We start from the raw sequence: 22,516 nt of genomic DNA, 5'->3' as shown, positions 1-22,516 counted from the left end.
TCTCATCACCTCTTTTACCTTTATTCATAATGATGCTTCCTAAGGCCCACTTGACTTCGTACTCCAGAATGTCTGGCTCTAGGTGAGTGATCACAACATAGTCTTTATCTGGGTCATTAAGACTTTTTTTTTGTATAGCTCTACTGTGTATTCTTGCCACTTTTTCTTAATATCTTCTGAATTGATTTAGTGGTCTCTAGATATGAGGAGATGCAAGGATTGAGATTATAAAATCTGTTCCTGAAAACATTCAACTATCTAAAGACCTGTCCCACCAGATTCCCTGGTGAAGAGAGTACCTCACTCCATCCTGAATTCCCTCAGAGGTTGTTGAAGGTCAACAGCATGGGGTTCAAACTCCATAGAGACAGATGGCAAATACCTTTGTTGTTCATTCATTGGCAATGTTCTTCTCAAGAGCCAATTTGTAGTTGACAATCTTTTAGGATTTGAAGTAGCTCAGCTGGGATTCTGTCACCTCCACTAGCTTTGTTCCTAATGATGCTTCCTAAGGCCCATTTGACTTTGTTCTCCAGGATGTCTGGCTCTAGGTGAGTGATCACATATTCATGGTTATCCGGGTCACGAAGATCTTTTTTGTATAGTTCTTCTGTGTATTCTTGCCACTTCTTCATAATATTTTCTGTTTCTGTAAGGTCCATACCATTTCTGTTCTTTATTGTGCCCATCTTTGCATGAAATGTCCCTTGGTATCTCTAATTTTCTTGAAGAGATCTTTAGTCTTTCCCCTTTTATTGTTTTCCTGTATTTTTTTGCATTGTTCATTTAGGAGGACTAAGTGAATATGAAGCAGGCAGTGTCAGCCAAGGAGACTGAATGAAGTCCATTTCCTACAAGGTGTGCAGGCAGTGGGTGGGGATGGGTGGGTGACTGGGGGATTGGGCAGACACAGGAAGGATTTGTCCCCAGGAACCCCACAGAGTTTCTCCTCGGCTTCATTAGTTGACCTCTCTTGAAGTTTTTACTGAGCACTAGTTTTACATGTTGTTTTCCCTACTTTGTCTTCTTTGTTCATTTGTCCATATTTGCTTTCTTTCCTGCTGTTTCCTTCAGCCTTTCTGTTCTTCTGTTTGATTCCTTTCTTGCTAACACTGTTATAGGTCCATTTAAAAAACAAGCAACTTTTTTCCCCTTTCAATGAGACACAAGAGGAGGAAAGGTAGTCTGATGCAAGTCTTTCTTCTTGAATCCAAGTGCTATTCTGTGAATTCCTACACTTTTCAGCAAATGCTGGAGTGTTATTTGTGGCCGCAACAGCACAGCATTTTATCCCCGCCTATGGCACTGAATCACAGCTTTGTTATTTTGGAGGGGGGGGGGGGTTTCATTTATTTGTTTGTTTTAATTTGCTCACATTTCTGTGACTCACAGTTTCTTTTTTCTGTGGTTAATCACACAACAGTGTGGATATTTATGAAACTCAGCCACTCGTTCAGACCAGAATATTGGCACTTCCCAAACTTCTGCCATAAGGTTGAGCAGCAGGTTCTGTTTCCAAGTTAGCCTGCTCGGTGTCTCACAACACTGCACATCCTGTTTCTCTCCAGTTCATAACTAGGAAAACGTGATTCTTTCAGGAAATTTTTCTTGTGTCTCTCCAAGAGCAAATACAAAGTCTAGGATTAAATAAATCTCTTTAGTTCAAGATAAGATGGAAAAGAGCAAAAAGAGAGAGTAGAGTGTAAAAAATTCAGACTGATCTCATTTATTAGATTAGAGCCACTCACTGATTTGAAAAGGCCCATTTTAGGAGACAGTGAAGCAAGCTCTATTAATGGATAGCATTCTGTGTAGTAAATACCGCAGCCTGTGTGTTATTAACACTTGCCTTTTATAAATAGGGTTTGCATGGAAATGAACTTATGACTGAAAATAGTAATATGTATTATTTAAAAGAAGAGCTTATATTGACAAATGCTGTGTAGTCACTTTTACTCAATAGTTAAAAGGGTTTGGCTATTATGTGTCAAGCTGGGGAAAATTTGTGCAGATATATTCTGTCTGTTTCCAACCAAGTAAAGAGGGTATTTCTCTTTCCTGAAATGTCATAATCTTAGATTAATCAGTGTGGAGCACATTTCTGTAAGTAAAGATAGTCAATCTGAAGAGAAATACAAATAGCTCCTGGAAAGCTATTCTCCAGATTCTTAAAACTATAGTTTCAGCTTGAACTTTTTTTTTACAAAAGACATTGATTTCACATCTGTAATTACGAAGGTGTATAAATAGCCCCCAAATTAAAGCATAGGACTTTCCTTATTCCTTCCGTTTGGGAGATTGAAGTAAACTTAACACCAGGGCAAGGCCTCATCTATAATACACTCATGTCACTGTGCCTACTTGGCTCAATATAGATCGAAAAGAATTGAATCAGTCTTCTGGAAGAGGTCTGCAGCTAGGTGCTAGCCATTAGATCAATTTAAACCTACGAAATATTGAATCTGGCAGTTTTGCTCTCTCTTTTTTTTTTAAATTGAAGTATAGTCAATTTACAATCTTGTATTAATTTCTGCTATATAGCAAAATGACTCAGCTATACATAAATACATTATTTTTTCATATTCTTTTTCATTATGCTTTCTCATAGGGTGTTGAATATGGTTCCCTGGGCTATACAGTAGGACCTTATTTTTTTAATCCATTCTATATGTAATAATTTGTATCTGCTAATCTTAAACTCCCAATTCACCCCTCCCCCAGAGTTGTGAAAACCACAACTCTGTTCTCTATGTCTGAGAGTCTGTTTCTGTTTCATAGATAAGTTTGTTTCTGTCATAGTTTTGACTCCACATATAAGTGATACCATATATTTGTCTTTCTCTGTGTTATTTACTTCACTCAGTATGATAACCTCTGGTTCCATCCATGTTGCTGCAAATGGCATTATTTCACTCCTTCTTTATCCATTCATCTGTCAGTGGTCATTTAGGGTGCTTCCTGTAGTCACGCATGGATGTGAGAGTTGGACTATAAAGAAAGCTGAGTGCTAAAGAATTGATGCTTTTGAATTGTGGTGTTGGAGAAGACTCTTGAGAGTCCCTTGGACTGCAAGGAGATCAAGCCAGTCAATCCTAAAGGAAATCAGTCCTGAATATTCATTGGATGGACTGATGTTGAAGCTAAAGCTCTGATACTTTGGCCACCTGGATGCAAAGAACTGACTCATTTGAAAAGACTCTGATGCTAGGAAAGATTGAGGGCGGGAGGAGAAGGGGACAACAGAGGATGAGATGGCTGGATGGCATCACCGATGCAATGGACATGCGTTTGAGTGAACTCTGGGAGTTGGTGATGGACAGGGAGGCCTGGCGTGCTGCGGTTCATGGGGTCGCAGAATCAGACACACCTGAGCATGAACTGATGTTGTGGCTCTTCTGAATAGCACTGCTATGAACATAGTGGATGCCTGTATCTTTTCAAAGATAAGATTCCTCTATCTTTTATAGTTTCCCCCCCCCACCCCAGAAGTGGGATTACTGCATCATATGGCAACTCTGTTTTCAGTTTGTTTGTTTGTTTTTAGGAACATCACACTGTTTTCCATAGTGAGCGTACCAACTTACATTCCCATCCACTTTTTCTCTCTTATACCCACATCAGAAATACCCTATGTGATCTCCATTTATGTCACTCACCACCAAACCAATACTAAGGATGGGCTACCAAGTCAGATTAAAATAAATCCCACCTTGAGCCTTTTTAAATTAACTGACCCAAGACAGTATTAAAGATCACAAGAACTTGAAATAAAATAAGGGGGCAGATCTCTGTTTGATTGTGAGTTCTCAATAGATGGTGATCGTATTGGTTTTTAATGTCCTGATTTTCCCAGGATTTTAATGTGTTTTCATCTGGCTGATGAAAGAACAAGATCACAGTCATGAGTGCTGTGGCAGAATATTCCTGGCAGCTCTCCTACCATAGAATGGAAAGGCTTGTTTGTCTCTTTAAGAACACAAGTTTTCAAACAAACCTAGGGATTTCTGGGTGTTGTCTGAGGGGATTTAGGGGAATTTGGAGCAGGTTGGTCACTGGAGAGAAGACAAACTGGCTGGAGGCCAGACCCTATCTCGTCCCAAACTCACAAGCCTTCATCATCATGTTACACTCAAATTTTACTGAGAGACTATGCTTCAACATAAGATTTCAGTTTAATAAAGCTTGTCTTCCTTAGTACAAAATAACTAAACCCCTTTATGTTTGGAAACTGGTCCTTTCAAAGAAAATGTGTGGTTCTTTGCTTTCTGAGAATGAAGTTATGTCTAAAAATTTTGAGATCTTCTAAAGGGAAGATCAGTCAGATGAATTGAAAACCACACCCGTGGTGGAGTCATGTCAGTGTATGGCAAAACCAATACAGTATTGTAAAGTAAAATAAAGTAAAAATAAAAATTAAAAAAAAAGAAAAGAAAACCCCCATTCTCCGAATGTGACTCCAGGGATAGGGGGTGGCATGAGGGCTGTGAGGAAATTGGAAGCCAGGTGTCCTTGCCTACAAGAACTGGACACGTCTGGCTTCAGATTCAATTCAGATTCAGATTCTATTCAGATTCAGATTCAACCATCAGTTACATTTACATGCATCTTGTTGTACATCTCGCTGTGAGTTTTTATGCATTGCATTTTACCCTTTCCTCATAGCACTTTAGAGGTATGTATTAATATCCTTATAACTGAAGAAACAAAGGCTCATGGAAGATAAATGTTTTGTGCAAAAACACATAGCTCATAAGTAACAGAGCCAAGATTTAAACCTATCTCTTCGTAGTTTTCTAGTTTAATATGATTTAGCTCTTAGCCTCTAAAACTCTGAGAGTTTATATATTCCATCCTATTTCCATATTATTTGCACTGTTTGTGATTAGAATTATATTATTATCCTTCAGTAGGTGAATGGATAAACTGTGATACCTTGAAATCCAAACAATGGAATATTATTTGATGCTAAAAAGAAATGAGCTATTAATTCATGAAAATACATGGAGGAAACTTAAATGTATATTCCTAAGTGAAAGAAGCGGGCTTCCCTGGTGGCTCAGCTGGTAAAGAGTCTGCCCATGACACGGGAGACCTGGGTTCGATCCCTGGGTTGGGAAGATCCCCTGGAGAAGGGAACGGCTACCCACTCCAGAATTCTGGCCTGGAGAATTCCATGAACTGTATAGTCCATGGGATCACAAAGAGTCGGACATGACCGAGCGACTTTAAAGTTGCTCAGTCGTGTCCTACTCTTTGCGACCCCATAGACTATACAATCCTTGGAATTCTCCAGGCCAGAATACTGGAATGAAAGAGGCCAATCTGAAATGGCTATGTACCGCATTGTTCCAACTACACGATGTTCTGAAAAAGGCAAAACCGTGAAGACACTGAAAAATCAGTTGTTGCCAGGGGTTGGAGGTGGGGGGTAGGCAGGATAAGGATCGATAGGCAGAGCACAGAGAACTTTAAAGGCAATGGAAATATTCTGTATGACGCTGTGAGGGTGGATACATATACATATACACATACATACATATGTTTGTCCAAACCCATAGAACGTACAAGTCCTAGAGTGAACTATAGTGCAAGCTATAGACTTTGGGTGATTGTGACTTGCCAATGTATGTTTATCCATTGTAAATAATCTACCACTCTCAGGGGGGATGTTGATCAGTGGGGAGGCTATTCATGTGTGAAAGCAGAAGGTATATAAGAAAATCTCTGCATTTTCTGCTCAATTTTGCTGTGGACCTAAAAATAAATTCTTATTTTTTTTAAAGAATGTATACTTAATGCTAGACACTAAAATATATTGATTATAGGAAATAAAATTCTATGTACTTTGAATGAGTCACTTATACAGTGATTCCACAAGGATGCCTTTGGATTTCCAAGGCTTTCCTTTCCTTACAGCAACAAGGCATTAAGACCTGGGCATTTCTGGGAAGTCAGAATATAAGGATACCCAGGTTTGAGAATTCAAGGGAATATTCTAGGGTATCCAAGAAACTACTTGTAACTCTCCCCCAACTTCTTCATTTTAGGAGTTTACAAACGGGTCCAGTATCAATTAATGCATTTTAAAAGGGCTGATTTTAACCTGAAAGCAGTTGTCTATCTAGTTTGTAAGCAAGTTGTAATAAAATATTATGAGTGTTTTGTTTAGCTTCTTGAATGTTTTCTGATTTCTCAATATGATTATATTTGATAATGTCTGTGTTTGTGTATATTTTCTCAAGTGCTAAGAAAAAAACTAGCCAGACTGTATTCAGAAAAGTTATACATCAAATATATTGTAGCAAATGATGGTGCTTTCTCAGCACTATTCAGTACTATTGTGTGTTCTTGCATCTTTTAAAAAAAGTATTCTTATTTTGTATTCTTATTTTGAATTTATGAAACACTGAGCACAAGCTGGCTTGTGAAATATAAGAGGTACTGCAAGCATTTCTTTGAAGAAATGAAAAGCCTGACTCAGCAATGGTGCAGCAAAGCTGGAATCACATGCAGGCTGAATTTATTTTCTCTCTCCTCTACCATTATTGAATGGTCTGTGCTTTGCTCTTGAATGTCCCTGAATGTCACTGCAGATTTTTTATCCCTAACCCGCCTACAATTTTCTTAGACAAAAAGATTACAGTTTAATATACATACATACATATATGTTACATATGTACATATTGTATAAAACTATGAATTGTTCCAAGTGGACCATAGTTTCCTGGGCAGCATGGGATGGTGGGAATCATGTCAGTTCTTAGCTACCAGATCCCGAAAAATAAAGCCAATATCATGGAATCATTATCTGTGTTACTAAGAAATATGTATCTTGGGTTGGTAAAAAGTGCCTTGGGTTTAAGGTTCTGTTTCTTATTAACTGAATGGCCTCAGGCAACTACATCTTCCCTTTATGCCGTAGTTTCCTCTTATATAAAATGGTACAATTAGTCCCTAGCTTAGAGGGACTTAACACTGCAGCTAAATGAGTACTTTCTCCATGCCAGTCCCAGTGGAAAAGTCTCTAATATGTTAGAACATTTAATCTTCCCAACAGTTCTGCAAGGTAGTATTCTTAGCCGACTTTCATGGGTCTCAGAGACGTTAGTCAGCTTTGTCCAGTGGCACATGCCAGGGAGTCCTGAGTGAGATTCCAACACAGACTCCTCTCTCCTCATGTGTCAGGGCAGCTGTGGAACTGCCTTAGGAACTGGAAAGGTTTCATGGGTAAGGTATTTTCTTTGGGGGAAGGAGGGTAAGGAAGGTGTAACAGGGGTGGACAGGACAGGAGATGAGAGAAGAGATCAAGGAGCAGGCAGATGTGAGCAGGGATCCCGTTTCTGAGTTCATGTTCTGCAGATGAGCCTGCCAGAGGGCTAGGCTATGGACCGTCTGGGTGCTGGCTGCTGCGCTCATATCAAGTGCCCACAGTGTCTTAGGACAGTTTCTCAGCACACTGTGTGCACCTCGGGAGGCAGTAACCCCTTTGGAAAGGATGCTAAACTCTAGGTGCCTGGATCCCACCCTGCGGGGCCCCAACCTGCCACCTTTAAGCTGAGGGTGTCACCTGCTTCCTCTGAGAGTCCAGACAGGAAACAGGACCCACAGAAAAGGAAACATTCACAAAGGTCCTGCTCACATGGGAAAGTTGTTCATCAGCGCCCGTGTATAAGGAGAGAGTGTTCACTGCTGCTTCCAGAAGGCCAAGCCTGACCCAGTGTGGAATCTTCACACAGTGGATAATTTCCCAGGGCCTTTTCCCATGGATATCTGAAGTTCTAATGTATAGCTAGAAACTGATCACCTGAGCAAAATATTCTAAAGATACTTGAGGACTACTATATTAAAACTTTCTTATGATCTGCACTAATATTCTTAGTTTTCTTATACTTTATTGATTATAAATAAATAATCAATATTCTTGGAAGTTTCCTGATATCTCAATATGATTACATTTTATAATGTCTTTGTATGTATTTTCTCAAGTGCTAAGATAATAATTAGCAGGACTGTATTCAGAAAAGTTCTTTTCTGGATACACCCAAGTGCTCCAAAAGGAAGTGACCTCTTGAAAAATAATTTCCATTTATAGAGGGGGAAGAGGAGGGCTTTTGTCTCTTTCCATTGCAGGTCAGGGCTGCATGAATAACGAAGCCTTAACAAGCTGAGTGATCAGTCTCCAACAACTGGGTACTTTAGTGCTCCAAGAAAACTATACCCAAAACTGTGGCACTTTACAGAGACCAGGAAGTGTCCTATAAAAACAGTAACTAATCACTGATATTTACATAGTGTTATTGGGTAAATGTTTTCACAAGTCTCATGTAATTCTACCTTCAGCATTTAATATGATTTTTTAAAGGTAATAGCTAGCATTCTTTGAGTCTTATTATGTGTCAGGCAGTTATAAACCCAATAATCAATTATCTCATTCATCCCTGAGACAACCTTATGTTGCTTCCATTTCACAGATGAGAAACTGAGGCTCAAAGCTGTTCATGATTCCCCAGATAAGACATCAGAACATGGCGACTTTCTAGCTCTTCACATCCACAGCAGGAGGCTCTGGTGGAATCATCACCCAAGATGCACACTTCTGTACTGGGCTTGTCTTGGAGGATATTGCTTTTTAACCCACATCACCCTGTGTTCTGGGAACTGTCGGTTCTGCGGGGTGCCAGGTATTGCAAGGAAAAAATGCTCTGTGGTCAAGTGAGTTTTTGCACTGTTGCATTACACAAGCTTTTTGGGCTTCCCGGGTGGCGCTAGTGGTAAAGAATACAGCTGCAATGCAGGAGATGAGGGTTCCATCCCTGGGTCTGGAGATCCCCTGGAGAAGGGAATGGCAACCCATTCTAGTATTCTTGCCCGGAGAATCCCAAGGACAAAGGAGCCTGGCGGGCTACAGTCCATGGGGTCACAAAGAGTCAGACATGACTGAAGTGACTTAGCATGCACACCAGCAAGCTTTTTACATTTTGGAAAAAAAAAAAAAACTTTCTAGGAGCCTTATTTCCCTAAACATACTTTGGGTGGATGCTGATCTGGGTTATACTCCCCAGGAAAGATGTTCTAGGGACTTCCCTGGGAGTCCAGTGGTTATGATTTCACCTTCCAAAGCAAGGGGTGCAGGTTCAGTCCTTGGTTGTGGAGCTAAGACCCCCACAGGCCAAGGGGGCAAAAAAAAACCCAAAACATAAAACAGAAGCAAGATTGTAACAAATTCAATAAAGACTTAAGGAAAAAAACAAAGGCTCTACAGGCAGAGCCAGAAGGTGAGTCTCTTTGGCCTCTTAGGTTCTATAACCCACTCCTTTTTCTATCCTGAAAGATAGTTGGAAAAATCCTGCAATGAAAGCAGCTTCACACAGAAAAAGCAGATTAAAAAATATTGCTGCTCAGAGCCACCCCATGTATCTGTTGTCGTCCACAGCTCCAATATCAACTTCCATGTTCTGGGTCAGAGCACCACTCAGAGCTCACCTGACCTCCCCAAGGTGGTGCCATCGTGGAAAGATGTGGGAAGGGGGAGATAACCGGGTTTCAGATTCCATCCCACCCCTGCCACCCTCCAGCACTGGGATTTGGGTAAGTTATTTACCCTCTGGGCTTCTATTTCAATATCTACAAAATAGGAAGAGTAACACTTTCTTCATGTGGTGTTTGTGCAGATTAAGATTTATTTAGCAAGGCAGCTAGTATGAAGTCTGGCATGGAGCCCCATGATCAATAAAGGTAGCAACTCTGGCAGGCTAGAACAAGAGCCTTCAAAATAAAAGCTGAACTGTGCTGTGGCCTTGGCGCTGGCATTCAAAAGGGGTTTAGTAAATATTTGCTTTGCTGGCTCCTTCTTGCGTGCAGTGTACATTGAGTAATATTCAGCAGTTTTTATATGAGCCACCAATCTCCATGTTGTCACTTAGCCAAAAAAGTTAAAAACAGTGTATTTTTCACACACAGCAGTGGGTTTGTATAGGGCAGTCCTTAGAGGAATCCTTTTGTAGGTCCTTGTATGTGATTCTAAGTGGATTTAAGAGAAACATGAACTAGAACAACCATCCCCTCTAATTCCACAGCCTGGCACCACTTGTACTCACCTTGCATCCTCACTGCCAAACCATCTATCAAGGTGAAATCTCACTCGCACATGGAGCTTCATCCCACTCACTGGCTTTAGAGGAGGGACCTGTGCCCTTCTCCTCAGGACACACCTTCCAGTCTCTGACAGCACCTCTTCCCCGTGTGTGTGTGTGTGTGTGTGTGTGTGTGTGTGTGTGTGAGTCACTCAGTCGCATCCAACTCTTTGTGACCCCATGGATTGTAACCCACCAGCCTTCTCAGTTCATGGAATTCTCCAAGCAAGAATACTGGAGTGGGTACCCATTCCCTTCTCCAGGGGATCTTCCTGACCCAGGGATTGAACCCTTGTCTCCCACATTGCAGGCAGATTCTTTACCATCTGAGCCATCAAGGAAGCCCTCCTCCCCATGCATAGATACAGATGACAAGAGAAGGACCTCTGGATTGTTAGAATAAGCTTCTATTTACTCTACTGCCAGTACTTAGGTCTGTATCAGAGGGATTTTTCCAAAATGCAGAGAAAAACTCCCGGCTCTGTTGTTTCCCAATGCCTGCTGAATGAACCAAATTCCTTGGTAAAGCCCTCAGAGCAGCCACAACCTATCTTTCAAGTTATTCTCTCTGGTCTCCCCTCCCCCATCAGCCGTAGTAGGTCCACTCTTTCATCATAGTAAATTCACTCTCTCTTTTCTCATATGATATCCAGTTTTATATCTTCGTGTCTTGTTCAAAGTATTTCTTTGGCACAAGTATTTGATTCCCCTGGTCTTTCATGCATGCTCCCCTCCATTCTCAAGGCTCAGCTGAAATGTCACATCCTGCAACTTCTCCAGGCAGTTATTTACTTCTTGCTGTGCCGCCCCATGGCCTGTGAGTACATTACTGCAAATGTAGGGCTTATGACACTCTGACTCAGGAATTCGGTTTATAATTGGTCTATCTTACCTGCAAGGTATGGGTCGGGACTTACTCATCCTTGCGCCCCCAAGCACTTGGTGCAGTGTCTGAGGCAACTGGTAGATGCTTGATAAATGTCTGTCAAATAAATGAATTGAGCATAGAGGAGGGAAAGAATCCTTCTACCTTGTGAATTGACCACCAGCCAGGGGTTCATTGGAGTTGGGAGAGGCTGGTGATTTGAGACTCTCCTGTTCTGAGTGGAGTCATTCATGTTGGAATAGTCGTTTCCCAGATCCAGCAATACCAGGAGGACCTGCGGATAGAAGTGAAATTGACAGCTGAAACCGCACACCTCAGACTGAGACCTGCACCAAGTCATACCTCAGATTGGGGCCTGCAACAAGTTACACCTCAGATGGGATTGAATCCAGCCCAAACTCAGATTGGAATTTGAGCCTGCAGGCTAGGACTCAAACCTACTCTCTTTTAATTAAAATTACACACCCGGTCTCAGGACTTACAGAAGATCAGGTTCTTTATGTCTCAGCACAGAAAGGATTGAGCAGAGGCAAAGTGATAGGCAGGAAGTAGATTTATTGAGAGAGATACACACTCCACAGACAGGATTCAGTCCATCCCAAAAGGCAAGAGTGGTCCCAAAATATGAGGTGGTTAGTCTTTATGAGCTAGGTAATCTCATAGGCTGAGTAGGAGGATCGTTCCCAGAATTTGGGGAAGGGACTGAAGTTCTCTAGGAACTGGCCCACCACCCACTTTTTTGGCCTTTTATGCTCATCCGCAGAACTGTCGTGGCATCTGTGAGTGTGTCATTTAGCATATCCTAAAATATTATAAGGTCTACAGGAAGTTGAATCTTCCGCCATCTTGGACCTAGTAGGCGCCCACCAGTTTGTGTCGCGTCCTCAATGGCTATATCAGGTTTTTTAAAGCTTATGCCCCACCCCCTTACCCCCTGTCTCATTAGTATGAGATGAAAGGCGGGAATGATTGTGTCCTCTGCTCCTGACCTTGCTGGTAGGAGGAGGTGGAGGGCCCAGCTCTGTGACCCGAGGATGCGTGCAAGAGTGTTCACCTCAAGAGTCTGGAAGCCTCTTGCCACTCAAATTTTGGGGCTCTCTAACCCAGTGTAGCTCCTTCCTGTAAGTTTTAAAGGACTTGAAAAGTCAAGTGAGCCCCCCAAAATATGAACCAGTCCCAGCAGACAGTTCAGCTGACATAATGAGGAAGGTGGAGGATTTACAGGGAGGGCAAACCTCCTGGGTTGAGGCAACCGTGGATCTGTCTGTATGTCTGCCCAGGTTTTCCGTCAGGGAGAACATCACTTTTCAGCAGGACCAGCTTCCTATGGGGCTTCCCTGGTGGCTCAGCTGGTATAGAATCTGCCTGCATTGCAGGAGACCTTGGTTCGATCCCTGGGTTGGGAAGATCCCCTGGAGGAGGGCATGGCAACCCACTCCAGTATTCTGGCCTGGAGAATTCCATGGACTGTACAGTCCATGGGGTCGCAAAGAGTCAGACACGACTGAACAACTTTCAGTTCACTTCACTTTAACTTCCTTTAAGTCTCCTCAGCTGAGTCTGCTAACTTCAGCAAGTTTCCTCGGTGGCGGAGGAGTCAGGGACCAGAAAACAGGTTCACAACCCAATTAAAGGATTGTGGAATAAGCCGGCGCCAGCTGCTGGGGAACAAAGCAGGTTTGCAGGGACCTGAGGGCCCCGGAAGAAATCAGGACAAAGCCATTTCATTGCAAGTCTGTAAATAAACGTTCTCATTTGATGAATAGGCATGACTCCAAGGGGTCAAGCCCGGGGATTTGTTACCTTGGGGCTGGCTGTGGAATTTTCTTTCCTGGAGATTTTCGCAGCAGGTTACATTTTTGTCTGTCTAGAGTCGTTCAGCTCTGAGCCATCCTGGGAGTGGGGCGGGAGTGGCAGCTTCCAGAGATTAGCCTCCGTTAATTACGGACGCTCCTCCAGAGAAGGGATGAGGGGAACTGTGCGTGATCTATAGGTTTATTTTTACCACCAGCAAGTTTTCCTCTTGTTAGCCATAGAGGAACGGCTTGTTCTCCATGGTGATTCAGAGATCTTGGGATTCAGTGTGTTAAATGAGCCCCTTAATCAGTATCCAGAATAGCATAAGAGTTCCGGAAGATGAACAGATAGATATAAACCCCAGAAGTCGAACTCATCCAGTAGGCTAAAAACAGTTTTTAAAAAGCCTGAGTAAGTAAGGTTATAAACAGGTTGTTAGAATAAGTAACTGCACGTTTAACGTGAGAAACAGCCTGCTGTGGTAAATTCACTCTGGAGCCAGATTTTAAGTTCTCATCTTAACTCTCCCACTCACTAGATGTGTGACCTTGGGAAAGTTCCTTAACTTCTCTGTGCCTCAGTTTTCTTCTATGAAAAGAAGAAAATAGCAGTTCCTGCTTCATATGGACATTGTAAGTATTAAATGAGTTCATTCATGTAAAGCACTTGGTATAGTGCCTGCATATGAATAGTATGAATTAAAGTATGTTAACTGTTATCGTGTTTGCAAAATATTAATATTTACTATACCTCTAGTTGTTCGTGTTCTAGTTTTTTGAGCTATAATGATATATATATCATTGTATACATTTAAGGGATACAGCATAATGGTTTGACTTACATGTGTGGTGAAGTGATTACTACAGTAAGTTTAGTTAACATCTATCACCTCCTAAAGCTATAATAAGAAAAAGGAAGACAAAAAAGAAAAAAAAAATATTTTCCCTTGTGATGGGAACTCTTAGGATTTACTCTCTTAACAACTTTCATATACATCACACAGCAGTGTTAGCTTCAGTCACCTTGTTGTACATTGCATCCCTAGTATTTATCTTTTAACTAGAAGTTTGTATCATTTGATCAGCTCACTTCAGTTCAGTCGCTCAGTCGTGTCCAACTCTCTGTGACCCTGTGAATCACAGCACGCCAGGCCTCCCTGTCCATCACCAACTCCCGGAGTTCACTCACACTCACTTCCATCGAGTTGGTGATGCCATCCAGCCATCTCATCCTCGGTCGTCCCCTTCTCCTCCTGCCCCCAATCCCTCCCAGCATCAGAGTCTTTTCCAATGAGTCAACTCTTCTCATGAGGTGGCCAAAGTACTGGAGTTTCAGCTTTAGCATCATTCCCTCCAAAGAAATCCCAGGACTGATCTCCTTTAGACTGGTTGGATCTCCTTGTAGTCCAAGGGACTCTCAAGAGTCTTCTCCAACACTACAGTTCAAAAGCATCAATTCTTCGGCATTCAGCTTTCTTCACAGTCCAACTCTCACATCCATACATCACCACAGGAAAAACCATAGCCTTGACTAGAAGGACCTTTGATGGCAAAGTAATGTCTCTGCTTTTCAATATGCTATCTAGGTTGGTCATAACTTTCCTTCCAAGGAGTAAGCGTCTTTTAATTTCATGGCTTCAGTCACCATCTGCAGTGATTCTGGACCCCCAAAAAATAAAGTCTGGCACTGTTTCCCCATCTATTTGCCATGAAGTGATGGGACCAGATGCCATGATCTTCGTTTTCTGAATGTTGAGCTTTAAGCCAACTTTTTCACTCTCCTCTTTCACTTTCATCAAGAGGCTTTTAGTTCCTCTTCACTTTCTGCCATAAGGGTGGTGTCATCTGCATATCTGAGGCTATTGATATTTCTCCTGGCAATCTTGATTCCAGCTTGTGCTTCTTCCAGCCCAGCATTTCTCATGATGTACTCTGCATAGAAATTAAATAAGCAAGATGACAATATACAGCCTTGATGTACTCCTTTTCCTATTTGGAACCAGTCTGTTGTTCCATGTCCAGTTCTAACTGTTGCTTCCTGACCTGCATATAGGTTTCTCAAGAGGCAGGTCAGGTGGTCTGTATTCCCATCTCTTTCAGAATTTTCCACAGTTTATTGTGATCTACACAGTCAAAGCCTTTAAAGGCTGCTCCAGGATTTCTTGCTGGCTCTGCAAACCTGGGATGTTCTCAGGTGGGGGAAGAGCTCAGGGGAGGGGGCCTAACTGGTGAGCAGCGGCCTTGGCCCACAGTCTCACCATACTTAGGTTAAGAACACACGCACAGCATCACATGTGTACAGAGCCCTGTACACACACAGTCTCTTCACATGACAATAGTGCAGAACACACACACACACACACATACACACACACACACACACACAAACAGCCTCTGCTGGTCACAGAACTCAGTGGTCTAGTGATGGAGCCAGCAACTTTTCAACTCATCAGAAATTCAACTCTTAGCTTCACTGTTTCCTAACTGTGTTCCCTTATTTTGGTTACTGTGCTGTTTAAAGTCCCTTCAGTCATGACTGACTCTGCGACCCTATGGACTGTAGCCCGCCAGGCTCCTCTGTCCATGGGATTCTCCCGGCAAGAATACTAGAGTGGGTTGCCATGCCCTCATCCAGGGGATCTTCCCAACCCAGGGATCCAACCCGCATCTCCTGCAGCTCCTGCATTGCAGGCAGATTCTTTACTGCTGAGCCACCAGGGAAGTCCTATTTTGGTTACTCAACCTTCCAAATCCTGTTGGTCAGAGGGGTTTTCAGGTGTTTGAGTGAGAGGATGCTCAGTATCATTTGATACATTCTTCCAATTCCTGCACCCCTCATCTGCTGCTTGTGATCACAAATCTGATCTCATTTTCTATGAGTTTTGTCTTTAGATTCTACATATAAGAGATATCATGTAGCATTTGTCTTTCCCTGCCTAAAATTTCATTTACCATGATGCCCTCAAGGTCCATCCAGTTCAGTCCAGTCACTCAGTCATGTCCAACTCTTTGTGACTCCATGGACTGCAGCGCACCAGCTTTCCTTTCCATCACCAACTCCCAGAGCTTGCTCAAACTTGTGTCCATCCAATTGGTGATGCCATCCCATCATCTCATCCTCTGTCATCCCCTTCTCCTCCTGCCTTCAGTCTTTCCCAGCATCAGGGTCTTTTCTAGTGAGTCAGCTCTTCGCATCAGATGGCCAAAGGATTGGAACTTCAGTTTCACCTTCAGTCCTTCCAATGAATATTCAGGACTGATTTCCTGTAGGATTGACTGATTTGATCTCCTTTCAGTCCAAGGGACTCTCAAGAGTCTTCTCCAACACCACAGTTCAAAAGCATCAGTTCTTCAGCACTCAGCTTTCCTTATGGTCCAGCTCTCACATCCATACATGACTACTGGAAAAACCATAGCTTTGACTATATGGACCTTTGTTGGCAAAGTAATGGCTCTGCTTTTTAATATGCTGTCTAGGTTGGTCATAGTTTTTCTTCCAAGGAGCAAGCATCTTTTAATTTCATGGCTGCAGTCATCATCTGCAGTGATTTTGGAGCCCAAGAAAAGTCTGTCACTGTTTCCATTGTTTTCCCATCTATTTGCTATGAAGTGATGGGACTGGATGCCATGATCTTTGTTTTTTGAATGTTGAGTTTTAAGCCAGCTTTTTCACTCTCCTCTTTCACTTTCATCAAGAGACTCTAATTCTTCTTCGTTTCTGCCATAAGGGTAGTGTTATCTGCATATCTGAGGTTATTGATAATTTTGTCTGCAATCTTAATTCCTCTTCCATCCCGGCAGTTCACATGATGTACTCTGCATATAAGTTAAATAAGCACGGTGACAATATACAGCCTTGATGTACTCCTTTTCCTGTTTGGAACCAGTCTGTTGTTCCATGTTCTAATCCAGTTCTAATTGTTGCTTCTTGACCTGCATACAGATTTCTCAAGAGGGAGGTAAGGTGGTCTGGAACCCCATCTCTTGAAGAATTTTCCACAGTTTGTTATGATCAACACAGCCAAAGGATTTGGCATAATCAATGAAGCAGAAGTAGATGTTTTTCTGGAATTCTCTTGCTTTTTCTATGATTCAGCGGATGTTGGCAATTTGACCTGTGGTTTCTCTGCCTTTTCTAAATCCAGCTTAAACATCTGGAACTTCTTAGTTCACATTCTGTTGAAGCCTTGCTTGGAGAATTTTGAGCATTTCTTTGCTAGCGTGTGAGGTGAGTGCAATTGTGTGGAAGTTTGAACCTTCTTTGGCCTTGCCTTTCTTTGGGATTGGAATGAAAACTGACTGTTTCCAGTCCTGTGACCGCTGCTGAGTTTTCCAAATTTGCTGGGATATTGAGTGCAGCACTTTCACAGCATCATCTTTCAGGATTTGAAATAGCTCAGCTGGAATACCATCACCTGCATTAGCTTGTTCGTAGTGATGCTTCCCAAGGCCCACTTGACTTCACACTCCAGGATGTCTGGCTCTAGGTGAGTGATCACACATCGTGATTATCTGGATCATTAAGATCTTTTTTGTATAGTTAGTTCTTCTGTGTATTCTTGCCACCTCTTCTTAATCTTTTCTGCTTTTCTAGTATCTCTTCTTCTCTAAGGTCCATGCCATTTCTGTCCTTTATTGTGTCCATATTTGCATGAAATGTTCCCTGGTATCTCTAATTTTCTTGACGAGATCTCTCATCTTTCCCTTTCTATGGTTTCCCTCTGTTTCTTTGCATTTATCACTTGGGAGGGTAAAGTGTCTGCCGGCAATGCGGGAGACTGGGGTTTGATCCCTGGGTCAGGAAGATCCCCTGGAGAAGGAAATGGCAGTCCACTCCAGCACTCTTACCTGAAAAGCCCATGGATGGATGAGCCTAATAGGCTATAGTCCATGGGGTTGCAAAGAGTCGGATACGACTGAGCGACTTCACTTTCACTTTCTTATCTGTCCTTGCTATCCTTTGGAACTCTGTATTCTGATGGATATATCTTTCCTTTTCTCCTTTACCTTTCACATCTCTTCTTTTCATAGCTATTTGTAAGGCTTCCTCAGATGACCATTTTGCCTTTTTGCAATTCTTTTTCTTGGGGATGGTTTTGATCACCGCCTCATGTACAGTGTTACGAGCCTCTGTCCATAGTTCTTCGGGCACTCTATCAGATCTAATCCCTTGAATCTATTTGTCACTTCCACTGTATAATCATAAGGGATTTGACTTAGGTCATATCTAAATCAATGGTCTAGTTGTTTCCCCTATGTTCTTCAATTTAAGTATGAATTTTTCAGTAAGGAGTTCACAATCTAAGCCACAGTCAACTCCCAGTCTTGTTTTGCCTTACTATGTAGAACTTCTCCATCTTCGGCTTCAGAATATAATCAGTCTGATTTCGGTATTGACCATCTGGTGATGGCCATGTGCAGAGTTGTCTCTTGTGTTGTTGGAAGAGGGTGTTTGTTATAACCAGTGCATTCTCTTGGCAAAACTCTGTTAGCCTTTGCTGTACTTCATTTTTTACTCCAGTGCCAAACTTGCCTATTATTCCAGATTCTCTGTGGTTGCAAATGGCAGAATTTCCTCTTTTTTGTGTACATATATGTATATATATACACACACACATATGTATACATTATGTATCTGTACACACATATATACATATATATACATATGTATATATATGTACATGCGTGCTCAAAAGCTAAGTTGTGTCTGACTCTGCCACCCCATGGACTGTAGCCCACCAGGCTCCTCTGTCCATGGGATTTCCTAGGTAAGAATACTGGAGGGGGCTTCCATTTCCTTCTCCAGGGGATCTTCCTGACCCAGGGATTGAACCCATATCTCCTGCATTAGCAGGCATATTCTTTATCACTGACCAACAGGGAAGTGAATATGGGTGGACATTTAAGTTGCTTCCATGTCCTGGCTATTGTAAATGAGGCTCCTATGAACATGAGGGTTCATTTTTTTTTAAATGTATTCTTTTTGTTTCCTTTGGCTATATTCCCAGAGGCAGGATGTTTGGATTGGATGGTGCTTCTACTTTTTGTTTTTTGAGGAGCCTGTATTCTGTTTCCTATAATGGCTGCACCAATTTGCATTTCCACCAATACTGCAGAAGGGCTCCCTTTCTCCACACCCTCACCTGCATCTGTTATCTCTCATCTTTTTCTTGATAGCCATTCTAATTGTTTTTGTGTGGCCAAGTTTTCCTTGACTGTGTTAAAAGTATGGAAATGAATGTCTTACAGAGTCCCACCCTGAGTAAAAAATATCCTCTGCCATGACTAGGTGATTGGTCAAGTTAATATAATTAGGATAATCAGTAAGAATTTGTTCAGATACATCCAACTTCTTCAAATAGATTCTGAAGCTTTACATACCATTTCTTCCCTTTTTGCCTCACACAGCCTCAACTGTCTGTTCTATCTGGAATCCCTCATTCTCCTGACACATTTCTCTGTTTATCTAACTCTCAGCTGTCCCTTGTGCCATGCCTTCTTCAGTAGCTCAGTTGTGTCTGACTCTCTGTGTCCCCATGGACTGTAGCCCATCAGGCTGCTCTGTCCATGGGATTTTACAGACAAGAATGCTGGAGTGGGTTGCCATCTCCTCCTTCAGGGATCATCCTGACCCAGGAATTGAACCTGCATCTCTTGAATCTCCTGCATTGGCAGGCAGATTCTTTACCACTATGTCACTTGACACACCCCTCTTATCCTTCAAGAGCCTGTCAAATCCTACCTCTTTGGACATGGATTTTTCTTCTGTTTTTGGGCCAAGCAGCATGACTTGTTGGACCTTATTTCCCCAACCAAGGATGGAGCCCAGACCACAGCAGTGAAAGCATTGAGTCCTAACCACTGGGCCACCAGGGAATTCCCTCCTCCTCCTTTATCTCTAATAATCTTCTACATACATTTTAGGGTACTTTTCTCTTTCTGTATTGTTTCATAACTTATTTGTGCTTTTTTCCGATTGTTTCCCCTATTTTTTGTAAATGTCTTATATTTTCCATATCCCCTAGCATAAAGCTTTCTGTATCATGAGTGCTTGAAACCCTGTATAGAACTAAACTGAGATAAATCTTATAATGTAATGTTTGCTGTGAAAAACTTCTGTTCTGGGGACATCTGTGTTGAGTCCAACCACCTATGCTTCTGGTATTACTAGGTATCCCTAGGTATTACTAGGAAGAGTGATTGAGCAAAATATTTATTCTCATGTTGAAAAGTGTATGTTCATGGAAGAGGGCAGAAAGCTTTGCACTGGGGCACAAATATGATACTGTATCACATTCTGGTCAGTGTATTTTAACACAGACACTCACCAAGTAAGATATAGTAAAGGTTGGTGTCTTGGGGGAGTGAAGGGTTTATCTCTAAATGAAGAGGTGTGATAACCAAGGATGTACAGCCTGGGTCTTCACCCAGGTTCTCATTGCCTTCAAATATTTGAAGAGTTGTCATGGTGATAATGAGGGAGTTAGACTCTGAAATGCTTCAGAGGACAAAACGAGGACCAGTGGGTGGAAATTACCAGGAGGCAGGTTTCAGCCCAATATTAGAACATTCTAATAACTATCACTCTTCATCAGTGGAAGGGGCTGCCTGAAACAGTGGTAAGCTCCCCATGTGGAGGTTTTTGAACACAGGCTGAATAAACCCCTGGCTGTGGGAGTGTTGCAGGGAGTGGGGGGTGTTGACCTCCAAGACCCCTTCAGCTCCGAAGATTAATTGATTTTATGGAAATCTGTATTTGTGCAAAGGATGGTGGGTTAAATATCCTGCATTGCACTGCATTTTAGAGGCTGGCTGAGTTAGGAATGAAAAAAAAAAAGTCAATGGCTTATTTCTTTGCTTTTCCCAAGGAAAGGGATATAAGCTTTCATTTAGGGATTTTATAAAATCTGTTCAGTTTGAATTTCTTGTCTCAAGGCTTAAGTGCAAGAAGGTGCTTGTCCAGCTTTCTACTTGGTAACAGGCTAAACTGTATTGCCACGGATTCTTTCCTACGAATCTTGTTTCGAGTCCATTCTTATAGGCTGTCCTTGATGCCAGGACTGTATTTCTGTGGCTTGATAATTCCTGCAAAGATGCTCATGCTCTGATGTTGGGGGAGGGAAGAGGTATTTGTAATCTCATACTAACCTGAGTTTCCTGAGTGACTCAACATTTTCACACACTTTCTACACTCCTGTGAATAATGGCATTGCTGGCTTGCTTCCACACTGTTAATATATTCATGTGTATTCTGTTTAAGACAAAAATAAAAGTGCAGTGTGTTGGCTGAAGAGGTCCCTTCATTTCCTCCTCCTCTGTCTCTCCCGGGCAGAACCAATTCTTTCCTGCCCTTGATAAAGACTACGCTTTCATTTCCCAGGTAATTAGCAAGGAATTCTTTCTGCATTTTTTTGGTGCTTGTGGTTTGTAGTCACACCATCTGATGCAGAGCTTAGATTTATACCTCATATTGACTGAATCATTTATATCAAAGACTCACGTTTCAGCTGCTATAACCTTACAGCCTAGACAAGATCCATTAGACATCTTCTCATCCATCAGATCATTGGAAAAGTGGGAAACATTTCCAAATTCTGATTGAAAAGAAAACAGTGTCCCACCTCAATCCGCAGCCCTGCACTCTCTCTGGGCTCCCCTGAGGTACCTGACAGTAAGATTATTCCAAAAATTCTAGGTGTCTCAGGGCAGCTGAAAACAGGAATTGGCTTTAATTAAATTGAAACACAAAATTAACAGTCTTTGGGTAGAGTGGCATTCCCTTGGTTTTTCACCTGCAGAATTTTGATTTCATGAAACTGAAGGACACAAAATGAACTTCAGTTAATTTAAGCAACAATGGGAGATATCATAGTTATTAATAATGTTTGTATTAGTTTATATTAGGTTAAGAAGCTATTCTTCTTAAAAACAATTACTGCAATTTACAAAGCATAGCTTCTGAATAAGCAAAAACATCTCAAGCTTTGACCCAAAAAGGAGACCAAGAGAGGAAAAACAAGGCATTGTTCATCATTCATCTATTATGGCTCTCTGTTCTCTGTTCTTGTTGGCAATATTCGTCCTTTTCTGAAATTCATCAACAACAGAAAAAGGAAGAAAGGAGACTTTTCCCCAATCTTTTGTTCAAATCAGTGACAAAAGTTGCTGCAGAAAACAAGCTCATTTTTTTTCTTTCTTCCTTAGGATCAGGAAGTAGGCATGGGACACATTTCTTCTCTCTGTGCTTACATTTTGTGCTGTCCTCGGTGCTTTATTTTGGAAGAGATTGGTTTCACATACCACCAGCTGGAGCAGAGGGAGAAATAATTTCCCCAGGAGGTGACCAAGCTATTAGGATATTACTATAGAAATAGCACTGACATGCTCACACATCAACATTTGTTTATGTAGAAATGAACTATTTTAGACCATCCTGATTGCACTTGGCTCCCACCTCCACTAACTGAGCCTTCGTCTGGTTTGGATTTAGGTTGTTTTTTTTTTTTTAACTCCACTGAATTGGGTTTCTCCTTGCTTATACATTACATCTGCCACCTGTACATCCTGTACTGCATACAGGATACCTTGAATGGTCCTACCTAGCTTCTGTGATGTGATCAGAAATGTCATTTCATTTCATCAGTGTTGGATCATGTTACCGGAACTTTACTTAGACTTTTATGAACAGAGTTGGAAGCTCA

The 22,516-nt window shown here is 41.8% G+C and overlaps 1 protein-coding gene across 2 annotated transcripts in view; it reads left to right on the top strand.

The window, feature by feature from the left end:
- UBE3D (ubiquitin protein ligase E3D) overlaps positions 1–21,027 on the top strand; it is a 329,217-nt gene extending 308,190 nt beyond the window's left edge. Inside the window, exons 9-10 of one of the 2 annotated variants that reach the window (XM_060419386.1) lie at positions 8,472–8,681; positions 9,434–21,027. The gene's annotated coding sequence lies outside the window, so the exon portion shown is untranslated. The remainder of the gene's footprint in view (positions 1–8,471; positions 8,682–9,433) is intronic. The other variant, XM_042253172.2, reaches the window with a different exon arrangement.
- Positions 21,028–22,516: the final 1,489 nt, after the last annotated feature.

Source organism: Ovis aries, chromosome 8 (genome assembly GCF_016772045.2).
Source record: "Ovis aries strain OAR_USU_Benz2616 breed Rambouillet chromosome 8, ARS-UI_Ramb_v3.0, whole genome shotgun sequence".
NCBI classification, from domain to species: Eukaryota; Metazoa; Chordata; class Mammalia; order Artiodactyla; family Bovidae; genus Ovis; species Ovis aries.
The sequence above is the reverse complement of the archived record's forward strand: the minus strand, read 5'-3'. Positions and strand labels throughout refer to the sequence as shown.